The sequence below is a fragment of the Parasteatoda tepidariorum genome, chromosome 5 (genome assembly GCF_982258835.1).
Source record: "Parasteatoda tepidariorum strain Cologne lab strain chromosome 5, Ptep-v5.0, whole genome shotgun sequence".
Classification (NCBI taxonomy): Eukaryota; Metazoa; Arthropoda; class Arachnida; order Araneae; family Theridiidae; genus Parasteatoda; species Parasteatoda tepidariorum.
Genome location: NC_141759.1, coordinates 120,354,393 through 120,379,336, shown reverse-complemented (window position 1 = coordinate 120,379,336; position 24,944 = coordinate 120,354,393). Strand labels below are relative to the sequence as shown.

General features: G+C 29.7%; 1 long non-coding RNA gene across 1 annotated transcript; it reads right to left on the bottom strand.

Moving 5' to 3' along the window:
• Nucleotides 1-937: 937 nt before the first annotated feature.
• LOC107450769 (uncharacterized) lies at nucleotides 938-24,656 on the bottom strand. The gene is made up of 4 exons (XR_001584994.4): nucleotides 24,539-24,656; nucleotides 21,886-21,995; nucleotides 13,705-13,813; nucleotides 938-1,271 (listed from the first exon to the last, which is right to left on the bottom strand). It is a non-coding gene; the product is annotated as an uncharacterized LOC107450769 (long non-coding RNA).
• Between the last annotated feature and the right edge of the window lie 288 nt (nucleotides 24,657-24,944).

The following is a 24,944-nucleotide window of genomic DNA, read 5'->3' as shown; positions in this document are numbered from 1 at the left end:
TGTTTACTTAAGAATTGATTCTGTCAAACCACCTTTAACACCACCATACACCGGACCTCATCTGGTGATAGAAAGATCTGATAAAACATTTGTAATTGAATTGAATGGAAAAAAGACAACAGTTTCTATAGACAGGCTTAAACCTGCATTCCAAATTTCAAATGTAATTCAACAAAATTCCACTCCATTAAGGATTACTCCGTTGTCAGAAAAACAAGAGCAACAACCTACTCTCACCAGATCTGGTCGGCATGTACGGTTTCCCAAACATCTAACTGATGAATATGCCATTTAAAAATCTTCCTATTGTACATATATATAATTTTTTCAAGAATTTTTATGAAAACATTTATGCATTTATCTTATTCTTTTATATTTCATTTGTATATATTTATACATGTATTTCCATAATCAAAATGTCATAAAACTTAAAACATGTTATATATAGCATATAAATTGTAGATATGCAAATTTCTTGTATCGTGACAAAGTCACTGGGGGGATACTCTGTAGCGATTCCCTTCTGGAAGATCTATTTTTAGATCAAGCCCCCAAATTGTGCCTCTTCAGCCTACCCTGAGAGGCCGGGATTAAGGTTTTTACATCATTCCAGTGAGTATCCCCTCAGCGAGCAGTCGCACTAACTTGTTACTTGTTACGTTTAAATAAATTTATATTAAGTTTTAAATCGTCATTCTTGTTCTCACTGCACATTGGAGTCCTCATTAATTAGTGATTAGAGGAAATAAAATTATACCTTGAAACCTCTAAAAAACTAAGCTTTTAGATCTTCTCATAAAAACTATAAGTTAAAAAAGGAGTCCTTTCGTCACTATTAACCAATTTAAAAATATAAATCTAAAATTTTAGTTTCAATATTTGTGGTCATATGCTATAACACCATAATTTATGTGTTTGGGATAAAGGAAGAAACACACACACACAATGCATTTTAATTACATTCGCGAGGATAACCTGTAAAATAATAACTTTTTGTTAAAGAAAGATAACATTTGTCAGCCTTTACAGTTTTGTCTTTAATGTACATGGAAGATGATCTTGCTTATTTCATCAGTTATTCAGTCCTTACTCAGATCACGTGGGTGACATGACTCTTGAATTTCATCCATATCATGTTGATCTATCATAAACAGGAACAACGCAGACGAAACTATTATGACGAGGATGGTGTACACATAGAACAGTAAAATGTCTAACAAACAGTTTTGCAACTCATTGGTAACGATCTCTAATCTATCTGCCTCTAGATCCTGCAATAAAAAGTGCACTATTATTTCTACCTCGTCATAACATGTGGTCAAGGGCCATCGTCTAATTTTTTCCCTCTATTTTAATTGAAAAAAATCTGAACTTTATTAACGAGTGCGTCAGAAAAATTAATATGAACTTTACGAAAAATAAAAGACACACACACGCACAAAAAAATAAGGAATACATTTTTTAGAAGATCATACGTATACGAGACTACATTAAAAAAGGGCAAACTTTAAATTTTATCACAAAATAAAAAATACTACTTTTAATTTCCGCATTACTTTGTTTAGAACAAAACATTTTAAAGTTTCCAGTTTAATTTTACCAATTCTGAACTGTATAGGGCAAAATTGACGGTCGCTTCTAGTCGTAAGGGGGACTAAATTTAACAATTTGCGATTAAAAAATTGTCTGCCAGTCTCTACTATATTCGTCGAAAACGGATCTTTTATTATTAATTTTTGGAATTATTATAAATTGTTTACAGTACTCTTATAATTATTTTATTTCTTATGAACCTTGTAACATCTGTTATATTTTGAGAAAAAACTAAAAAGAAATTGCCTAAATTTATAAACAATAGACTTTTTTTAATTGTTTAAAATTTTCCATTTTTTTAAAGGCCACGTTTTTTTTTTTTAAAAAAAAAAGGGACCACTATGCCACAACATGAAAGATATGAATCATGAAACAAATGTCCATCCTTCAAAATAGGTTACAGCATTTGCTTAAAATAGTTAGTAAACGTATGTCACCTGAAATCATCATTATAAATATTTGATTATTTAACATTGTTAACCAAATCTGTATTTTTAAAAAAATTGAACAAAACTCTGGGGCTATATGCCTGAATAATAATATGTATACGTAATTTAATCTGACAAATTTTGCGATTTCTACTTGCATTATTCAGTAAAATAAAAAGATGTTGGATAAAAGATCAAAATTTTTGCGTTTCTTCAAAATCTATTTTCGCGTGTTACTTTTTTTTTTATGTTTTAAATTACACACATATTACTTAGTTTTATAACTTTTACTTTAGTTATCATATGTTTAACATTTACGTGTTTATTTCCTTTACACGTTACTTTTACGAGTTAAATTTCTTCATACATTAATTCACACTCTTTAATTAACTTTATTTTACTATATTTTTCTGTATTTATTCCTTTACGCTTTTAATTTTCTCACGCGTTACTTTTTTTTGTGTTTTTATTTACTAATATTTTATTTTACATTTTGTACCGTACTTTCCTTTATTAACGTTTGTGCAGTTACTCTTTAATGGGCAGCTTTCATTTTTCATATGCATAAGTTTTAAATTTTCGCGTTAGTTATTTTTCCTAATGTTTTATTTACATCCTTTATACTTTACTATTCTTACGCGTTTACTTTTCTTATGCGTTAATTTTATATTTGTGCGTTATTATATATTACGTGTTAATGCTTCTTGTGCGTTACTTTTACATGTTTTCTTGTATTACAATTTCATCTGCACAATATTATATTTTACGCAATATCTTTCTCGTGTATTATGATTACGCGGCATACGAGCTCAATTTACGCATTATTGTCAATTACGAGATACTTTTCATTATGCGTTACTTTTATAATGCGGTCACTTATTTTTCTCACGCGTAACTTTTGTCTTACTTGTAACTTCTTTTCGCTCCATTATATTTTGCACTCTATAAGAAAAGCAATACGTAACTATGTAAGTGCTACTTTTACACGTTATTTTCCTGTTGCTTTTCTTTATGTTTTACCTTTCTTATTCGACACTTCACTTATGCGTTCCTTTTGCGCAATAGTTTTTCTTTACGCGTCAACTTTGTTATGCATAACTATTGTTTACCTTTCTTTACGCGTTACTTATCCGAGAATATTTTTATTTCTTTTATCATTCTTATGGGATTTCTTTTTACTCGTTAATTTTTCTTATTCCATTTTACTCTTTTAATGCATTACTTTTTCTATCTTAAGCGTTACTTTTACGCTTAACTATTTTAATGTTTTACTTTTAAGCGTTATACGCTTTATTTTTGCATGTTTTATGCATTTTTTTCATGCGTTTTATTTTTTATGAGTTACCCCTATTTCTTCTCGTTTCTTTGCTTTATGCTTTAATTTATTCCTTACTTTTTTTAATGCGATTTTTTATTTGTCCCTTTCTTGCATTTACTTTTTTATGCGTTATTTTTTACTCATTATCATGTTTTACGTATAGCTTCTCTTATACCGTTACCTTAAAAAGTTAATTTTGTTATGAAGCACTTTTACGCATTGCTCTATTTCATTCTTCGCTCTAAACTTTAATTTTTGGAACGCGTTTTTTTTTACGCATTACTTTTTTTTTAAAGCGAAACTTTCAAGCGATTATTTTTATACATCATCTCTTTTTATTAATTATGCTTTAATTTTCACACATTTTACACTATAATTAATATTCTACCTTTCTTTATGCATTAGGTGTATTCTATTCTTTCCTGCGTCTATTTTTCTCACGTATTACTTTTATATTTTATTCGTTATTATACTTTATGCGTAAAATTTCGATATTTTACACGCTTTTTCTTATACGTTACATTTACTTTTGCACGTTTTCATAATCTTTTAAATTATGACACTTATTACTTTATTATTTATACTTCACTATTAATGTGCGTTACTCTTACAAGTTAAATTAAGCCTTATAGTTGCGTGTTATTAAATTTTACGCGTTACTTCTTTATTATGTTTAAGCTGTATTCCATTTTTCTCTACACCCTATTAAAAATTAACGCACTTTCTATTTTATATTTTGCTATGCTTGTTTTATACTTTAATCTATATATTTCGCTTTATTTTACACTTCACGCTTTCCTTTTACTTTCTTTCATACTTTACTTTACGCTTTTCTTTTTATTTCACACACTTTATTTAAGCGTTATTTTTAGGCATCACTTTCAAACGTTTATGTCTTATTCTTTACTTTCATTCTTTTATGTGCAGTTATAACTTTCACGCGTTTACTTTTCGTAAGTATTACTTTTCTTTTTGCTTTATTTTAATTATATTTTACACTTTGCTATTCTTTGGCTTTACTGTTATGTTACGAGTCCTTTTCTTATGCGTCACTTTTCATGTATTACTTTAACCAGTTTATTATTCTTTTACGTAGTGTTTTTACTTTTCTTACGCTTTACTTTTACACGTTTTCATTTCTTATGCGATATTTATGCTTTCGCGATTTATCATGTTTCATGCGATTACTTTTTTAAGCATTACTTTTAATCGGTTTTTCTTAGAGGTTACTTTTTCTTTTAAGCGCTTTAATTAATTTCGCGTTATATTAATTTTATGTGTTACATTCACGATGCCTACAAGCTCATTTTAAGCCTTATTGTAAATTATATGTTACTTTTCAGTTTACTTTTCTTATTAGTTTATGGCTTTACATTAATTATTCCATCATTACTTTACGCTTTTAGTCTTTCAATCACTTTCTTTTTCTTTCCGTAAGCGCTACTTTTACACTTTACATTTCATGCGTCCCATTTACGAGTTATAGACTTAATTTGTACACATTTGTATACGCGTTACTATTTTTAAGCATTTCTTTAAAGGGCTTTTAATTTTGCATCAATTTTACCCGTTTACTATTAGTTCTTGTGCATTACTTTGAAGGCACAAAGTAGCGCATAAAATTAAATGATCACGTTTTGCTTTCCTTATTCTTTACATTTCCTTTTATGCATTACATTTCCTCATTTTTTTATTTTACACTTTAATTCTTTCTATGTTTTACTTTTTCTTAAGCTTCACTTTTAAACTTTGATTTTTTTTACTTCACTTTTTTATTTTTTTAAGCGTCACACTTTTTTGTGCGTTTTTTCAAGTGCATTAATTTTAAGCGTTAACTAACATTATATTTGATTTCTCTTAATGCTTTATTTGCCTCTTTTATACTTAACTATTCTTACGCGTTTTTTTATGCGTTATATTTATACTTGTGCATTATAATATTTTAAGTGTTAACGATTCTTTTACATTAATTTTACATGTTTTTTTGTGTTACAATTTCTTCTACACGACATTATATTTTCGAAATATCTTTCTCATGCATAATATTTGTGCAGCATACGAACTCAATTTACGCATTTTTGCAAATTACGAGTTATTATTAGTTAGTCACTTTTATAATGCAGTCATTTATTTTTCTCACGAGTTACTTTTTGTTTTACTTGAAAAATTTTCGTGCTATTATATTTTACACGCTAGTTCAATATATACGAGGTATGATCAAACAGTATCCGACCTTAATTTTTATTGGTCAAACAAACGCAGCTATGGGGGCGGGGCTCGATGTGTGGTTGTGAGCATGCCTAGTGCGCATGCTCATTTTTTTCTACAGCTCCAATACAAGTCAGTCGGCGTCAGGCCATTCATGATTGAACAGGTGCAAGTGAGTGTCGTCGGATTTTATTTTTTTTAAAATGTCAGAAAAAGTCGAACAGCGTTATTGCATAAAATTTTGTTTTAATCTTGGTGATTCGCAAGTGGAAACAATTCGCAAGATTAAACAAGTCTTTGGAAATGAAGCGATGGGCACCACACAGATAAAGGAGTGGTACAACCGCTTCAAAGATGGCCGCTTATCAGTTGAAAGTGAACCACGCTCAGGGAGGCCCTCAACATCGAAAAATGATGTCATCATTGATCAAGTGAGGAACCTGGTGATGCAGAACCGCCGAATCACGATCAGAGAGCTTGTAGACGAGGTGAGTATTAGTTTTGGTTCCATTCAATCAATTTTGACTGACGACTTGGGCCTCAGGAGAGTGTCAGCAAAGTTTGTACCAAAGCTGCTAACATTTGAGCAAAAAAACCTTCGTCTGGAGATCGCACAAGACATGCAGGAAACTGTGAACGGTGATCCCGACTTTATGAACACAGTGATTACAGGTGACGAGTCATGGGTTTATGGATATGACCCAGAAACCAAGCGCCAGTCAACACAGTGGAAGCATCCTTCATCCCCGAGGCCCAAAAAAGCAAGGCAAGTTCGCAGCAATGTCAAGGTCATGCTAACTGCCTTTTTTGACTCCAGTGGCTTAGTACATCACGAGTACGCACCACACGGTACTGCAATCACCTTGGAGTACTACCAAGAGGTTCTGCGTCGCCTTCGTGACGCAGTGAGGCGCAAGCGCCCGGATCTGTGGGCAACAGGCAGTTGGAAGCTCCATCATGATAACGCTCCCGCACATTCTTCCCATTTAATTCAGAACTTCTTGACAAAACACAGCACACCAGTGGTTCGTCAACCTCCCTACTCTCCTGACATGACTCCCTGCGATTTTTGGCTTTTCCCAAAGCTGAAAATGCCACTAAAAGGGACCAGATTTCAGACCAGAGAAGACATTATGCAGAATGCGACAGACCATCTGAGAGCCATACCGAAGGAGGACTTCCTGCGATGCTTTCAACAGTGGCAGAAGCGTTGGGAGAAGTGTGTGGCAGCCCAAGGGGACTACTTTGAAGGGGATTTGTATTAAATAATTTTATTATAATAAACGTTTATTTTATGAATAAAAGTCGGATACTTTTTGATCACACCTCGTATGTTACTTTTACGCGTTATTTCCCTGTTGCCTTTCTTTATGTTTTACTACTTTTCTTCTATTTTCACTTTTACGCGGTCCGTATTTTTACGAGTTTCTTTTACGCAATAGTTTTTCTTTACGCGTTAACTTTGTTATGAGTAACCAGTTTTTACCTTTCTTTATGCGTTACTTACACGAGTATATTTTCATTTCATTTATCATTCTTCAGGGTTATTTTTAAGAGTTAACTTTTCTTAATCCATTTATTTTATGCATTAAGTTTACAAGACTTTACTCTTTTATACTTTACTTTTAGATTTAACCATTTGCCTTACTTTTTAATCTATATTACGCATTAGATTTGCTTTACGCTTTAGATTACAATCTTTTTATTTTACGCTTTATTAGTAAACAGAAACGTAAAAAAAGCATGTAAACATTATAAGCTATATTTTTATTTTATGTTTTACTCTACATTACTTCAAACCTTACTTTATGTTTAGTTTACTTGACGCATTTACCTTATACTTCCTTATTCTGCTATATTGTATTCACTTAACTACTTCATACTTCGCACTATACTTCTGACTTTAAGCTTTATTCTGTGCTTTCTGCTTTACGTAGTAATATTTTTTATTTTGCGCTTAATCGTTTTATACTTGATGCTTCACTTCTTATTTTACACTTTGCTTTACTTTTTCTTCTCAAACTTCATAATTTACATTTTACTTTATATGTTACGTTTATATTATTCTATACAATACTTTGCTTTTTATATAGCATTTTAGGCTTTACTTTATAGTTCACGTTTTACTTTATATTTAACTTTACATTATATCTTACTGTTTACTTAATACGTAACAACAGGTTTAACGATCTACTGCATACCTATATTTTACGTTATGCTTCACGTTTCACTTAACCTTATACTTTAACTTTTTAAAGTATACGCGTTTTACCTTCTTGCCAGCCTTTCATCCCTTCAGTGGGTTGATAAAAGAGTACAAAGCATGCTTGGGTACTAAACACTGGGGTTTCGCTTTCGGTTGACCACCTAACAGGAAAATCTGCTCCTGCACCCCAGAGCCCAATGTCAAGAAAACTGAGATGGGCACAGTAGGCCTTGGCCTGCTATGGGCTGTCGAGGTATTGAGTTTAGTTAAATTGCTGCAGTAAATAAGCCAAATCCAAACAGTTTCTTACGTTAGCGTAGGTGGAAACTTGTAATCAGTTTTTTTCCTTCCTGCTGCTGTTGGCAAGGGTATTTTTACTTAATTCAGATATTATGTGAAAAAAAGAATATTTGAAAGGCTCAATTTAAATTCATTTAAGTAATTGTCATATTTTTATAACCTATTCGTTTGAAGATCATTTAATTTGCACACAAAGCTAATTAGTAACATACTAAAATATCTACTACGAAATTCAAAGCCTTATTTTAAACTTTTAAAATACATTTTCGCATGGCTTGGAGCAATATAATAATATTGCTTCAATAAGCTTCTCCCAAAGTGAATTTTCCTGAAAATTTGTACACTACTGGCCATTAAAATTGCTACAACAGGAAGGCGACACACCACGAACTTGATATTTGCAGGACGGATAAAGCACGTTATGGTATGCATTCATGCAAAAAGCAGGCGGTGGTAGCGACACCTACAATGTGTATAAAAAAATATATGACAGTAAGTTTTTCATACATAAATTGAATTTGAGAGCTGTTTTTGGTAAAGTTTTTGTTTCTCATGACTGTTAGCAGAATATGGAATCGATTGGTTCATGACGGTCGTATGGAACGCCGTGCAAGATCTCAATGCCCCCCCCCCCCATCACTAACAGCCGAGAAGACAGACATGATATCCACACGGCCTTAAGGGATCGTACAGCTACGGCACGAGTCCTGAGTCAACAAATGGAGTCATTTGAAAGACGTCAAGTGTCTGCACGAACAATTCGACGACGTTTGCAGCAGCATGGACTGTCGGCATAGAGATCATGGCTACCCTTGACGGTGCATCACAGGCAGGAGCGCGTCCAATGGTGTGATCAACGACGAACCTGAACTCAGGAATGGCATGACGTCGTCTTTTAAGATGAATCCAGGTTCTGTATACCGCATCGTGATGGCCGCATCCGTGTTTGGCGACATTGTGGAGAATGCCTATAGGCAGCTTGTATTCGACATCGTCATACTGGTCCATCACCTGGAGTAATGGTATGGGGTGCCATCGGATACACGTCTCGAACACCTCTTGTTCACATCACTTTGAACAGCAGCCGTTACATTTCTGATGTGTTAGGGACAATTGCTCTGCCTTATCTTCGAGACCTCCATAACACTACTTTTCAACAGGACAATGCACGACTGGCCCACACTGTCCTGACCTTCCTTGACATTGAGCCTGTTGCCCTGGCCAGCACGATCTTTTGATCTCTCACCAATTCAAAACGTCTGGTCAATGGTTCCCAAACACCTGGCAGTCACTACGGTGAATTGTGGCATAATGTTGAAGCTGCATTGAATGCTGTATCCGTCCATGCTCTGTTCGACTCGATGCCCAGGAGAGTAACTGCTGTTGCCAGTGGAGGCTGCTCTGAGTACTGATTCCTCAGGATCTATAAATCCAAATATCCTGAAAATGTAATCACTCTTTCTTCCAACTATAATGTATGTGTCCAATAAATATCATTCTGTTATTTGCAATCCTTCCTGGTGTAGCAATTTTAATGGCCAGTAGTGTATAAATGCTGATTAACATGAAGATTATTAAATCTTTTGAGTGTTTATATGACTTACCTTTAATGTTTCTTGGTTATATTTATGTTTCCTAAAGATTTCGAAAGCTGAAAAAAAAACATATTGATTAAAATTACATAAATATCTTTGCAACACGATAATAGGGGCCATTCAAACATTACTTAAGGACATAATGAACATGAGGTTTTTAAATTTGCTGACAATGGAGGAATGGCAGGATGCGAGCATTTCTTACGTATGTCATTTAAGTCACATAATAATTTCAAGTTGTTTTTTTTCAAAAGAAAAAAAAATTAATTTGGAAAAAATTACGCTTGAAACAATTTAAATTTTAAATAAAATTTTGGAGAAAGAGAAAATAAATTTGGACAAAAATTGTTTTTATGTGTTTTAGAGTTCTAGAATTTTAGCCATTTAAAAAAAACAGCAAAATTCCCTAAAAATATTCTTCTCAAAATTTTATAAAATTAATTGAAATATGTACTATACTATTTTTTTTGGAGAGTTATATTATTTATTAAAATGAAATTCTAAAATTTGATTACTTCATAAAAAGTTAAAATTAGAGCAAGGAAGTACTTTGTTACTTTCTTAGACAAGCAAAGGATGTGATTTGCTTATTCTTGTGGAGCGAAAGTAAAACTGAAAAAACAGGCTTTATTTGAACGACCTCATATCAATAGAAATATTTCCGTTTTAGGATTTTTAAGTTATTTGTAAAGATGTTGGACATTTATTATGAAGACATTTATAAAGAAATCAAGCATTTTAATCAATAAATTTAGAAATGCTTAATTAATTTTTTATTTAAATGAATAATCAAAATTAGAAATTTATAACTAGTTTCATTTCATTTGTAAATGAAGAGAGTTAAATCTTAATGGTTAATAGCAGACTCAAATATTTTAATCCTATAAAAAATTGCAGTGAATAAGTTTATATTGTACAAGGAGCATCCAGATAGTAAGTTTTCCTATTTATATTAAAAAAAAAAAAGAACTCATACTTTCAGGAACATATTTATTGGCAACACGTACAGCAATGTTTAAGCTATTTTTCAACATAGCCACCACCAGAATTGAGACACTTATCGTATCGTGGGATCAACTTTTGTATCCCTCCGTCGTAGAACTCTGCCGGCCGTGAATGGAACCAGCGTGTGACAGACGTTTTCAGCTCTTCGTCGTTGCCAAAACGCTCGCCGGAGGACAGGAATTTCTTGAGTTGCAAGAAAACGTGAAAATTGCTTGTGTATCAATATCAGGGCTGTAGGGTGGATGATCAAACAACTCCCAGCCATATTCCGTCAAAACAGCTGCTGTGCTGTATGTGGCATTGTTATGGAGGAGCGTAACACCTGCATTCCATGACTCTTGTTTTGAATGGCAAGTCACAGTAACGGTTAGCGTGTGTTACCCGCTGGTTCCAATTACAGGCGACAGAGGGATACAAAAGTTGATCCCACGATACGACAAGTGTCTCGATTCTGGTGGTGGCTATGTTGAAAAATAACTTAAACATTGCTGTACGTGTTGCCAATAAATATGTTCCTGAAAGTGTGAGTTCCATTTTTTAAAAAAATTTGGAAAAGTTACTTTCTGGATGCACTTCGTATTAATTGTTCATATATGATATTATTAACTTTAGTAATGTTTTAATGGTTTCTGAACGATTTTATTTTAACTACTTTTATTTTAAAAACTGGGAGCCAAACACTTCAGAGGAGGATATATTTAAAAAGCATTAAATTAAAATATTTTATCTTATTTGCTGCCTTTGTGACATTAAAATCACATGGAACATTATTATATTGCTGTCACATAATTAATATTTAAAGATGTTTAATATTTTTCGGAACCACGTTGTCTTGAAAAAAAAATTAGAAATTCCACGCTTACACTACTTCAAAATATTAAATTAAAATTTATTGCTCACTTTCTCAATAGAAAAAATCAGCGAAAATATAAAAAAAGACCACATCTATATTTGTGGTTATAGTTAATTTACGTCGCACTAGAGCTGCACGATGGGCTATTGGCGACGGTCTGGGAAACACCCCTGAGGATGATCCGAAGACATGCCATCACAATTTTAATCCTCTGCAGAGGGGATGACACCCCCGATTCGGTAGCCCGACGACCTGCATGCGAAGTCGAGCACTTTACGGTAGAACAGTTTAACGAGGACCAATACCGCACACCCTAGGTCCCTACGCAGACTGATCCAAGTGGTCACCCATCCGCACACTGACCGTAGCCAGTGATGCTTGACTTCGGTGATCTGTCGGGAACCGTGTCTTAACGATCAGTCCACTGCGGGATCATCTATATTTGTAAACTTTTTTGGAATATAGTATTTATCCTTGAAACCACTTTTTGTTGAAAAATAATTGTTGGTAATATTTGCAGGTAATAAATAATCAGCAGTTTTCTAAAAAAAAATAAGAAACAAATATCCTTAACTTACAGAAAAATCTTCAAATATCCGAAATTGTTTCACAGATAAGCATCCAAATAAGTCCGGCAGTTCTACCTTCCATTAACCGTATTTGAATCATCCAAACTGGCCCTTATCTATCGTAGTAGTATGCAAAACAATCCTAAAAAACGAAAACATGTTGTATTAAAAAAAAGCGTGGCTTTTTAAATATCAATTAATTTCGAAAGAGTTCAAAAACAACTGTAGAATAATTAAATGTTTCAAAATTAAGTGTTCGAAGCATGCAGAAACAAATAACATGAAAATGAAAGAAATACATAATAGTAAAAACGAGAATGATAAATTTAACACTGTAAAACAAGTACAATAAAAATATAAAAAAGGAGTACAATAAAAATATATTTAGGGCTGGCACCTGATCCCTATTGTTCTCTGTGCCTGAGCCAAGCTGTTTTGGATGGCGGCCACATTCAGCGCTGCAGGGCCCTCCGCGGGACGTCGTCTACCGAGCGATATTGGAAAGCAAGAGCACTCCTGAGGAAATGACATTTTACTTTCTTGTTTTGTTCCTGAGTTTTTACCTTTTAACATGTCAATTCACCTCTGCAATTTGAAATAATTTTTTTTTTTTTTATATAAAATTACTATTTTTATATTATTTATTTTAGTTTTAAATAGAATTTTAAACTCTTATAACCTATTATAATAATTTACTTTGTGTTTTAATTTGGGTTATCCTTATGTTCCTAAAAAAAGTTCTTTTATATCTAGACAAATGAGTACTTATATTATTATCAGTCTACAGAAAAATTTGTTTGAGGGTGTCTAGGATGATTTTAATCTCATCAAAAATGCATGATAGTACTTTTTTTTAACTTGCTACTAATTATTTAAAATTGTCCTCAGGAATTTATTTCAAGACTTTAACATAGGCGCAGGTATTATTTAAATACAAACACTTTTGTGATACATCACAAAGAACATTTACAATTTAATTTTCCTTAGACTTAAAAGTTAAAGGAAAAATAAAAGAGATTCTGTGGCTTATTGCGCATACGATAAAAGTCCTAAAAATCTTACTAATGACTTTTAATAGAGAGTAAAATATCTTTCAAAAACCATACTAGCTCAAAAAATTGAAAAATAAGAATTTTTTTTTTTTTTAATAATTTTTTTTTTCTTTTAAAGCGCCATGCTATCCTGAATCTAATTACCAAGTTTGAACTTAATTGATTTAGTAGAAGTCGAGAAATCTTGTGCGCAAAAATTGAAAATCTCAAATTGTGAAAACCCGATTTAAAGACATAACTTTAAATACTTTTGAAAAAAATAAGTGAGTTTGCAGACGATTCCCATTTAGAAAACTAGTCTGATATATTTATTGCTTTCATGAATGGTTTTCAAAATTTTTGCTGTAACTTTGAATGTTATTTAGATATTATCTTTGTGTCTAACTGCTCAGAATAAAAAAGGCTATAACATTCTTTTTTCTTTAAAAAAAAAAATCACATTTTTTTAGGAAAAGCTGTCTAGTCCTAGAGGGGATCCCTTACAGATGGAATTATCCGAGAAATAAAAAACTATTGTTGTTTAACAATAAATTACTTTTCGCACAATTATAACATTAGTAAATTAAGTAAAAATTACCCAAAATTTGAAAATTCAGTTGGTCGGGGTGCCTGAGGCAGGAGTGGCCCTTTACCCCTTCATCTTGTGATGGTGGATCCTTGTGGTATTACCTTGAGGTCCTTGCATCCTAAAAATGAAACTAGAGAATTGATACTGGGCACATTGCTGGAGTGATATCATAAAATTATACATTTTCACAATAAGTAGATAAAAAAGAATAAAAGAAGTATACTTAAGAAGTTTGTCAAAAATTTAATTGTACATCTCAGGTATAATTCACTTTCTCTCTCAGCATTCTCACAGTTCACTTTTACTAAAGCAAGTTTACTAGTCAAGTTTGTTACAAATCAAGTAGATTTGCGTCAACGCTTTCATACAATTACATGTCCATGTCTTTCTTTTTATATTCTTTTTTAAATATATATATGATACATGGTTTAATATATATATATATATATTAAGGCCATTTTGAGATATCGCCATAAAATAATTATTCACTATATTCGTGCCATTGATTTATACTCAGACTGTCAGTGTTAAATCACTTTTGAAAAAGTGAGCTACTGGCCTCAGGGAGGCATCTTCAGCTAAGTTTTCGAACTAAAAAATTGAGTCGAAATTTGCGGCTTTGAAGTCTTTCTTAAAAAAGTTTCGAATTAGTTTGTTAAAGTGGTGATCAAAACTGTCAATCTCTATGTCTACATTTCTCTGATACCAGTGAGCGGCAGTTATCTTTCTTAAAATCTTGTTCTGCCTTCTTGTGAGTTTCCCAGGCTCACTTTCTGAAACGGTACACCATGCTAGCGAGGTCATGACTGGTCTAATCATGGAGGTGAAAAGTAATATCTTCAGTTTTAAACTCAGTTTTCCATTGTACATTATTGAGTTGCAGAATTGGCTTTATCTTTGACGTTTTTCACCGACCAAGTCCGTCCGTTGTTACTGACTAGACCTAAGTATGTTGCTTTAGTTACTCTTGGTATCACTTGATTCACGAGAACTGGTTCATCATGCTGTCTAATTGGTTTCCTGTTCTTCTGGATTACCAATAGTTAGGACTTTTGAGCATTTATTTCAAACTTCCAATCTAAGCACCATTTCTCGTATATCTTATCCTGCAGTTATTTCTACAGCCATGTTCGGGTTACTTGATCTTACTATGACACCTGCGTCATCTGCATAAAACGCAGTTAAGTTGTTAAGTTCTATTGGGAAATCGTGTGTAAAAAGGATTTATAAAATTGGTTCGAGTGTGCTACCTTGTGGAACGCCTGCACTTATGCTCCTCACCGGGGAACATGCATTTTTCATTCTAATCTGAAAGTTTCTTTGTGCCAAATAACTCTAAACAAATTTTATTATTCCCTTTGGGAATTCAAGCTCAATTAATTTATAAATTATTTCTTTGTGCCAAACTCTATCAAAGGCTTTATTAATATCAAGCATCAACAAAGCCGAAGTCTGCATTAAGTGCAATCCTCTGACAACATAACCAACTAAACGTAACAACTGTTTTGTTGTATACAGTTTCGCCCTGAATCCATGCTGTTCATCTAGTAAACAACTGAGAAATGGTTTGACCCTTGTGTATGCTATTCTTTTCAGTATCTTACCAAGAGTGCAAAGCAAACTTATAGGTTGAAAACTGGTCGGAGATCTTTGTTTGGTAAAGGAAATAGAATTATATTTGCAGTTTTCCATATTTCAGGAAAGAAGTTCAATGACAGACATGCAATAAATATCTTAGTTGAATATTCTATATTATGATCAGGCAGAGCTTTGGTCGTTTTGTTCTTTATACTTTCTAAGCCATAAAGTCGATTTTTTTTAAAATTACTAATTATAATATCTTAAACTATAAGCACTCAACTTACTGTAGTACTGGCAATAGTACCATCTGTTGAGGAATAAGAGAGGTATTTCTGCCATTAGCGGATGCTTTATTGCCACATTTTTTTCTAATTTATTCAACAAATAAGGAGGAATTTAGAATGTACATTTAAACAGGAGATGGACGTAAAATACAGGAGTCTTTGTTAAAAAACAGGAAACTTAGCAGGTATGTAATTTTATATTCCTTTTCAAATTTAAAATTAACTCTTTTTATTAAAAATAAATTTTAAATCCATTTTTTAATTAAAACTAAAAAAGTGATGTTAACATCCATATAAAAAGTTTAAACGTATAACCAAATATCCTGCTGTTTTAGTAGAAATCATAGTAAATCGATGGGATATATAGAATTGAGGTACAATTTACGGTAGCGCTTTTTTTGTAGCCAGAGTAAACATTTCTATGTGTTTTACATTCCAATCAAAGTAAAATTTACAGTAATGCAAAGTTTTAAAAAATTACTGTACAGTAATTGAAAATTTTGCATTTTTTTCTCATTAAAATAAATAAGTATCAAAATTAACAAAATAATTGAAAATTATTTTTAAAAATTTAACCAAAGTCATTAAACTTAAAAATAATTATCAATGAAATCTACCAAGTTTATTTGGAATATAAGTTTAAATAAATATAGTAAATAAAATAATAAATAAATATCATAAGCAAAACACATAAAATATGTCCTTAAATATTTCAATTACTACTTTTTTTTAGATTCAATGTTATATTTTAAACTTAGGTGATCAAGTAACAGTTTTAAGAATTGAAATTTAGAAGAATAACTGAAAAAAGAATAACGATTAGCCCAAGTGTATTTACAATGAATCAAAAGCGACAAAAAGGGGTTAATTAAATTTATGTTTCAAGATTCAGACGTTTTCTTGATATTTTCAATATGTTTAATAACGTATTAAAATATGGAAATTTTAAAAAATATACAATAATAAGTAGTGATAACTGCCGAATAATAGGTTGAAAAATTACATAATTATCAATAGAATTACTTAAATGTGCAATTTGAATTTCCCATACCATAATAATGTCATGATTTTAAAAAAAAAATTTGAAAATCAACAGCTTTAATTGCAAAAAAAGAAGAAAAAAAATTGGATTTAGTGATAATCAAGAGCAGTTTAAGGTAATTACTCAAATGTGTGAATCAAATTCCTCGTTTCTAAATGATACGGTAAGTAAAATTATATGCTATTGTATGTAAAATTAATAATATGAATTAAAAAAAAACGCATGGATATCAGTCGCAATAACTGAAAGAAAGTCATTAAAAAAAACAATGGTGTCGTCGGGTCGAAACGTGACTAATAAATACACAAATAGAATTTTGCATATCGTAACAATGTTTAAACAATGTAGGGATTTTAAAAAAAACATTTAGAAATTTTTTAGTATTAATAGCCAATAAAATTATTGAAGTAATGCAGGGATATAATAGTATCACAGTACTCATGATGCTATTCGCACAACTCAAGCGTTTCAGAAAGTGATTACTCAAAAGCATGATTCAAATTTTGTAAGCTGTAATAATATCGGAATTTCAAAAACTATGGGAAAATAAATTTCATTAATTGCAAAAGAAGAAAATAAAAAAAAAAAGAAATCGAAACACAGATTCGTTATGGGATCGCACGCATTGAATGTGCAATTAGAAATTTCCATGTTGATCTATCCATGATCTAAGGCCCGGACTTCGATGACATTTGCATTTTTTGTCCTTTAGAGCATTTTTTTAGATTTATAGGGCATTTTCCTTTAATTTTTTTGGCATATTTTGCGTTTTGAAGCATTTTTTAAATTTTTTGTTAATTTTTTCCAATTTTTATTATTTTTTAATCATTTATTATTACACTGGCTTCCAAACAATGAAGAAAATCTCTAGGATATTAACAGGTGAAGCAACAACTTTTCAAATTGAAGTAGAATTGTCAATAAGTGAGACCGTCTTTTTCAAGTAAGCACCAATAACATCAGTAGACGTTGAAAGAAGCTTCTCCAGGTATAAAAATTTACTTTCAGACAAGAGACGCTCGTTTACATTTCAAAATAACAAAAAACATTTAATAATCCAATGTAATTCTGATATTTAGTAATATTATGAGATAGAAGTTGTTATATTCATTTAGTTTCTATACAAAATGAAAATCTTTTGGAGTCAATATTTTCCTTTTTTTTGTTATTTTAGGATCTAAAACATATTTTTCAAACTTTAATGAACGTACACAAAATAATTTTAAAGAGTAAAACATTGTTTTAGTTCAATATTTTTATTTTATTTAAGTATTGTCATTAGGTATTTTTAGCGCAATTTTCGCATTTTTAAGGGCATTTTTCGCACTTTTTAAGGGCAATAATTGAGATTTTTTAGGTCATCAAAATCTGGGCTCTAGTGATCCCATTAAAAATTTATTCATTCTAATTGCTGGCAAATAAATGCACTTGAATAAATGATTCTTTAATTACAAGTCGGAATTTGTAACAAAATTGCTACTCGTTAAAATATAAGTTTTAAAAACAATGAGAAAAAAAACTTTCAAATTTGCTATTTTGGAATTACTTTTTAGAATATCAATTTTATACTTTAGTGCTTGACTCACTAGTTCATTAATTCTAGACAAAGTTATTATGGATATTTTTTTTCAGTCTTGTGTTGTTGAAGTTTGTAATGTAAGCAAAAAAAGTATGTATATAAATCTTAATCTAAAGAAGATTTTTTTAAAACCATTATTTATAATTACTTAAACTATAAACACTCAACATACTGCGGTACTAGCAATAGGACCATCTGTTGAGGAATAAGAAAGGTATTCTTGCCATTAGAAGATATTTTATCGCCAAAATTTTATTTTTAAATTTCTTCAACAAATATGGAGAAATTTGAGAATATAGGGCTAAGCAGGAGATAGTGGTAAAATACAAGAGTAAAAAAACAGGAGACTTGGCAGGTATGTGTAAGTAACGAAATGTAAATTTAAGATTAGCAGAACTACAATTTTTTTTTTGTCGGAGCTTAAATTATTGATTCGCAGAATTCCGCAAATTAACAGAAGAATCACATGCCCGGCTCTAAGGATTGATTCTTACGAATCAATATAGTGCCAAAAACACAATTTCCGATTTTTAGCATTTCATCAATTGCTTTTAAGATGAACTGATTTTATTTGTCTTATAGAAAATGTAAGCAAAACTTATCATTTAAATTATAACATTATTTCAGCGACTGAAAAATGGTTTTGATTTTAAAAATTTTGAGTGAAATAAATCTTTTTTGAGTGAAATAAATCTGCAGACAAAACAATTTATAGATGTTAATATTACAAAATAAAAAGATATTCTTTTTATTAAAAATGCGTTAGAGACTTGGCCACAGCTGATTTGGGGGTTCAACTTATATTTCGTTTTTCTGCACAAATTCCATAATTTAGAAACTTGAATTTACAGAGGTGTGTAAAAAATGTACAAGTAAACAAGGAATTTTACATTTGATAATTAGATTGAAAATCAGCAACTGTTATACTTGAAGTAAAAGATACGTTGCCTTGCAATCCTCAGGTATGCAACTAAAGAATTGAATTTTGCGTGTTGAAAGGGGCAATTTATGAACTTGAGTTCAGAATTTTTTTTCAAAATTGCAATTTGTTCAAAAAATTACTGCTTTTCCAAAGAAATTTTTTAAAATTCTTTTTGCCTTAAATAATAACTGTTTATTTATGTTGTAGACAATTTTATCTCTCTCTTCATTTCATATGCTCACACTTCAGTTGATGTTGAAAGTAAAAAAAGAGAAGAGAGCGAAAAGAACATTTTGCCAAGTTTAATAACTTAACACTTATATTTAAATTATTAATTCTTAAATTAATGAATTCTTCATATAGAGTTAAAGAAATTAATAATTAATTCTTTATTCTTTAAATTCTTCATAAAAGCTTTAATTAAAAAAAATTCAAATTTAAACTTTCATATTAGATAAACATTACATACTGCTATCAAATTGTAAAAAAATATTTCATTTTTATTTCTTATCGTAGCATATTTTTCCAAAGTTTCCTTTTTTCAAGTATAATTTGATTACTTTCAAATCCAGACAATCTTTCATTTTGTTAGGATTAAAAATTTAGTAAAATGCGATTGCATAAAATTATAATAACTATATATTTTTCTTTTTGTTATTTTCGATCTTTTTGAAAATTAACTTAAATGAATTGGCAATCATGGGGATAGATAGCAAAGCCTCCTGGTTACATAAAAAATTATTTTACAAGAAAAAAACTATACATAAACAATTTTTTCACAACTCATTTTTAATATTAACCATTGATGACATTTATACGGATATTAAAAAAAATAGTTTTACACAGTTTTTTATATTTATATGAAAAATATTTTCCACATTAACTATAATAGAAATAAATTTTAATTCTTCTAGTTATTTAAACTTTAAAAATAAAATTAAAAAAAAAAAAAAACTCTTTTTATGTTTGATTTTCAAACATAAAAATTTCCTTATGAAATAGGAACTTTCCACTTTAAGAAATAGAAAATTAATACAAAACATATTGTAATTTTAAATTTAACAAAATTAATATATTTTTACAAATTAATAAAATGTTGAATTCCAAGCGTAACAGAGGGGAAATCACACAAGTATTTTATTCTAAAAAATGCATTAAATATTTTTGAAAACAAAAATTCTATTAGAATATGATACTTTAGGGTGCAATATTTAATTAATTGGCATAAATAATAAGAGAGCCTCATAATTAAATTGCAAGTTAATTAAAAGTACTTGAAACGGAGGGGACAAATAATATCCCACATTTTTGACATGCACTGTTATTTATGCTAAATTCTTTGATTTAGACCATCCTAAACAATATCAGTAATTTTTTTTTAATTTATCACATTTCAAGGTAAAATAAATTATTATAAGACTTTTAAAATTTCAAACACATTTTTTTAACTCCAAATAATGCATCGTTACAGAGAGGACATTATATGTAACAAATCTGACAAAAAGTTAAAAGGGAATATCACTGTTAAAAGTGACTCTTCGGTTATTTCAAGTTGAAATTGGCAGCACTGCTATATTGAAACCCATGCTACATCTTTGTAGTTATACTTAAAAGTTTTTATTTTACCACACCATGTTAAAAAAAAAGTGTTTTGTTTATTTCTTTCTTTGTTCAATTATTTGGGCAACAAAATTAACTACCCTAGTCTTTTTTTAACATTCTAGCTCTATTTCTCTCATTCTTTCTGTTGCTGCTTTCCCCCATATTGATTACTCACTTAAAAAACTTTTAACTATAAACTAAACACACTATCAAATAAAAATGATACAGCTTTGCATAAAAAGTGTGCTCTAATAGTGGAGGAACTGATTTAAACTAGTTGAATCAGGATGCATTAGCACTTGTTCACATTTCTAGATTTCCTTTTTAACGGTCAACCTATTAATTTTGTGTAACTGAGGGGACATTTAGTTTTGTCTGCTCTGTTACATCCCCTCTATTATATAAGAAACTTTAAAATTTTAATTTTTTTTCTTCAAAAATATAACATAACATGATTGTACTAATAGACTTTTTTTGTAAAGACCAAATATTAAGTTAAAAGGTTTTTGTGTAATGAATAAAGAATAATTGTAACAAAGGAGACAAATGCATATTTGAGATAATTTTTAACTTAAAAAAAAAGAAGAAAAATATTTTTTGAAATCACTACTTAGTTAGACTCAGGAATAATTTATTTTACAATATAAATCAAACTATATGCAAAATAGTAATATTTTTAATAACTTATTCTTCTTTAAAATAAACAGTTTGTTTTTGGTAGAATAAATCAAAATCATGAATGCTTTCTATTTATGCTAAATTTTACTATAATCATGCATAACATCAAAAAATAATTTCTGAATTCATAAATTACAAAAAATTTCTATTAAAATGATACCGAATACAAGGATATTGCTTAAACTTTAAAAATTCACTACTGGTTTCAGTTGGCATGGAATTTAACAAATACATTTAATATCATTCATTTAAAGCATGCACATTTATATATAAAACATGTACAAAATATTTATTATATGTGTCCTTTCTGTGAGAAATTGTTTTTAGATTTTATAGACATTTTCACAATTTTGATAAAAACAGAAAGATACGCATGACACACACTAAAATGGCACTTAAAATCAAGAAGACCCTCTAATAATGGAGAAAAAGTAGATACCTATGAGATGAAAATAAATGAAAACTAGTCAGTAAACTCATAAGTTTAGAAAAAGTAACTTACTGGCGTAAAATTATGGACAATCAAATAAATTTGCATCTTGTTATCATTTAGGCTTTTAGCTTTCAAAATGGCACTAAGAGCTCCAAATTCCATAATTTCTGATTTGTTATCTATAGGAATAAAATAAATAACTAAAAATCGCAAAATAAATAAACTATTATCTGCAAAAAAAAAAAACTCTTTGAATTTAAAGGTGGGGATAGTAGTTATCGACTACGAAAAGGTACCCCACCATCGAATCGAGATAACATGTCTTGTATACAAGTGAATTGGAATAGTATTTTTGTAGTGGTAGACACACTACATTAAGCTTTGACGAATGTCAAAACTTTATTAAATTTCAGTCAAATTTATCTAGTCAAATACCAAATTAAAACTCTAAATATTGATTGACTCTAAATATTGGTTGTCTGAGTCCTAATTATCCACAAAGACGTTCAGCTGTAAGGTATAATTGCCAACTTCCTCAAAATAAAAAATTTGCAAGATTTTACAAATTATACAATAAAAAGATAACTATTTAAAAAACAAAATTCTAAACACATTTCTAATATCTAACATTGATAACATTTATTCAGACAATAAAAACATTTTTAGTAAAGTTGTTCATTCTTAGATATAAAAAGTTCTCTTTCAATTTAGGAGATTTTTTAGCATATATTCCTTTTCTAGGTTTTTTCCCCTCCTTTGATAAAAATGGGAGACGTATACATTTATAATAATTCAGAAGAGGATAAAAAAAAGGGTAAGCCTACACAAATGGGAGGACATTCCCCTTTAAACATTAACTTCAATGCTGTATCATCATAATTATAATTTTGGTTCCCGATTAAGGTTTCTCAGTTAATAGTGTAATGTATAAAATAAATAAAATCAAATAAGTAAAATAAAAAATAAATAAAAATCAGTAATGGATAAATAGATTTATAAATAAATAAATGGATAAATAACTGATAATAACTTAATACTTTAAATCCTTAGCAATAAAATAAATGTCATCCTAAAATAAGAAACAAAGCTGCAAGAAAGCAGATAATAAAGGACGAATCTATAAAATAAAAGAACAATTCTTTAAATAAGTCACCCAAAAAAATTATAAAAATCATTAAATTACTAAAAATATTGAACAAATAATCTGCATTTAATTGAAATTAAAGCATATTTAATCAACAGACAAAGTTTCTTAAAAATAGAAGGAGGAAAAAACAATAAAAATGTAATAAGTAAAGATATTCTATTTATAAAATAATAATACGAAGAAGAAGAATCATAAAGCAAAATGGATAAATAGCAAAATATTAATTACCTAAGAGAATAAAATTGTGAAATTAAAAAAAATTAGAAATCTTATTTTAATGATAAATATTAAACTAAAGAATAAATAAATAAATAAAAATATATAAGTTAATTGAAATTAAGCCAAAATTATAATTAGCTAAATAAAACCAAATTATAATAAAAGAAAGATTTATTAAAATCATCTAATTAACTAATACAAAACAAAATTAATGATTATGGCAAAGAAAAGAAAATAATAAAATAAAAGATCAATTTATTAATCAAATTAAATAAAAACAACCCTAATAAATTACCAAACAGAATTGTTTGTTGAAAGAAGCGCCAACATAAATATTTAACAAAGCAAGGTATGATGAGATCAACTTGGATTTTAAATAATTCTTTATCTTAAAATTCATAAATAAAAAGAAATCATTTATTTATTATGAATGATTGCGAAGAGAAAAAAAAATCTCAAAACATTGGGGAATCAAAAATGTACCACTTGTAAAAAGAGAAAGCTGCAATTTGCTTCATAAAAAAGATATCTAATCTTAACAATAAATAATGCTCTTCTCCAATTCTCCTCCTAATAATAAAGTATGCATATGTATAAACAATATTATGCTTTTATTTGTTTTATAAAAGATGAATTTTAAAGAAAGCAAATGTAATTTTAAATCAGGCAAATGATAATATCACCTCTGAGAAATAAATGCAAATAAATTTTTGTTTCTTTAATAGATAACAAAAGAATAAGCATAGCAGACGATAAAAAACTTTTTGTTCCTAATAATAATGTACTTGTCACAATAAATCAAGGATGATGCAAATTGAGAAATAAAAGTGGATTAAAAAAGTACTTTTAAGATAGAAATTTTAAGTTCCTGAACTCAGACATCCAATTGACAACACTCCAGAAACGCTACACATAAGATCAAGGTGCTTATCCAAATTTTTGAACAAAAAACAAGCATTTCTTAAGTACTTTTCAAGCACTCAAAAAAGTTTCCTAAACTCCTTAGTTTTCTAAAAAAAATATAAGGAGTGATCTGTCACACCCGTTTAGTGATCTGTCACACCCGCTACAATCGCCAAGGTGCCAAATATATTTTAAACAACTCATTCTTTTTTTAAAAAAAAGATAATTTGTCTTAAAAGGGGACCAATATAAAATCATTCAGCAATCCACAGCTGATAGCTAATAACTGATATCGGTTTTAAATTAAGTTATAAAGAAGTTAAAATACCACATTATAAAAAAGAAATCATTAAACAAATCATAAAAAATATTCTTTTATAAAAATAGAATTATTGCTAATTTGAAAGCAATTATTTAAATTTCATGTAAAAAGAAATGAATGAAATAACATACTTAAAGCAAAGGATAAAACGGCAGAAGATGCCAGAGTTGCATGACCACAAAGGTTAACTTCACAGGTTGGAGTAAACCATGCCAGACCAAACTTATTGCTTAAAGATAAAAAAAAATGTATGGAAGAAGAATAAATAAAATGAATTTAAAATCTTTTTCAACATTTAAATATCATTTATAAATTACCATTAAGCACAGGTATTTCAATTCAAAAATAAAATCTATACAAATTATGCAGGAATATTGTATACTACAGTGATTAAACATGTCTAGAGAATTGTTTAAGAAATGAATGACTTGGGGTACTATTATACCTTTATATTTATTTTTACAGTGACTGCAAACAGAGCTTCAAAATGAACGTGGTTTATAACTACAGTATTAATCTCATTAGTTTTGTAACAGA